Below are 1,639 nucleotides of genomic sequence, written 5' to 3'. Positions count from 1 at the left end.
TTTGTGAGGTGTTTTTTTTGTTGTCTGGTTTTGTTTTTAAAATTGGTACCAGTCTTAAATATGGATCCTTGCAATCTTTGTGTGTGTATTCTGGGCAGTTGTAAGTTGCCTTGTAAAAAGTTTTGTTCTGAACCTGGTTCTCACTTGCAAGAGTAAAATTGGCAAAGCTCTCTTGACACAAACTTCCGGAAAATGAACGGCCGATATTAATTTTGCGCGCTTCAAGATCTTTAAGTATGAGTGTATGTGAATGAGTGAGTAAACATGTTCAAGGTTAAATTATCAGCATGCTGTATAAAACAATGGATAAATTTATACTTGAAACAAAAAGGCAATTGGGTAAATCTAAACTTTAAGAAAATTATTAGGTTAAAATGTTTTACAATGTCTCAAAGGGTTATTGCATTATTTTAAAGAGAAACTGGTAAAAAGTATTTTTCTAAAGTAGAAAAAGTATTTTCTAAATGAAATTTGCATTAATAATTTGATATTGAAATGCACAGAGCTGTTTACATTGTGAACATTGTATCCTGTTTAACCCAGAGGTATTAGGGAATTTGGAATCTATTTCCTTAAGTTAAAATTTGAAAATAAATATTAGGAATCAAATGCTAAGAGAAAGGATGGGAAAACTTAGAATAGTCCTATGTGACAGTCTTGGGGGGTGAGAGGTGGACTGGCAAAGGTGCAGCCTTGGGTAAGCTGGAGTGAAGGCTGTTCACTTAACCTGGTCAGGTGAACTGAGATCCACATCTTCGCTCTTTTTCTTTGCAGACTGACATTAAAAATCTGATGGTAAAATCTGGGTAATATAATTAATATTTTAAAAGGAATAAATATTTAAAAATTTATCTCTGTATAATTTGGGTTCATGTTACTGGGTTGCAATTGGATGTATTCTAGAAAAAGAAGGAAACTAAGTCCAGATTTAGACTTTTGGTGTACTGATGATGTTTATAATTCTTGCATTGAGGAAAAACTTATTTGAGTTTAAACTGTTGCTGGAGTTTTGAAACCTGGAAACAAAGGGGGTTCCTTGGGCCCTTAAAGATTTTTCAAATGCACATAAAGGCTAAAGTGTTAATTGTTTAAGCAAATATCAGTAAAAATTTTAAAGAACATTGGAAATGGGTTTCTGAACAAAGTTTAAAATTGAAATTATCCTAAATGTTTGTTTAAACAAGAAAAATTAGGACTACCAAAATGGTTGCTTAATTGCTATTTCAGCTTATTCTTGCAAGTTACTCTATAGCAATCTGCAGCAGGTCCATGGAGAAGGACAGCAGATCCTCATTCAGATGTAAATTTGGCCCTCACCAAGTTCCAGGTAAGGTCATGCTTAGAGACTATTTCTGAGTTGACCACCTTGTTGCTTCTAATTGGAGTAAAGTGGCCTTTGTAGGACTCACTGATCTGAAAGCCGCAATTTTGAGCCAGCCAGGGCAAGGCAAAGTCCCTGTGAGACTGTGGTGTCTAATCTGTCAGAGTGCTATTGAGAGTTGCTTTGGAGCTCCAAGTGGCAGAGTGCTGGCTCTGAGCTGAAAAGCTGGGGGACAGCACTCAAGCACCAGGCCCAGGACTCAGTGGCAGAGTGCAAGCCTTGAGCTGCAGAGCTGAGGAGAGGCACTCAGGCCCTGTG

Source organism: Megascapheus bottae, chromosome 1 (genome assembly GCF_031878675.1).
Source record: "Megascapheus bottae isolate mThoBot1 chromosome 1, mThoBot2.hap1, whole genome shotgun sequence".
NCBI classification, from domain to species: domain Eukaryota; kingdom Metazoa; phylum Chordata; class Mammalia; order Rodentia; family Geomyidae; genus Megascapheus; species Megascapheus bottae.
This window is presented reverse-complemented; position numbering follows the sequence as displayed.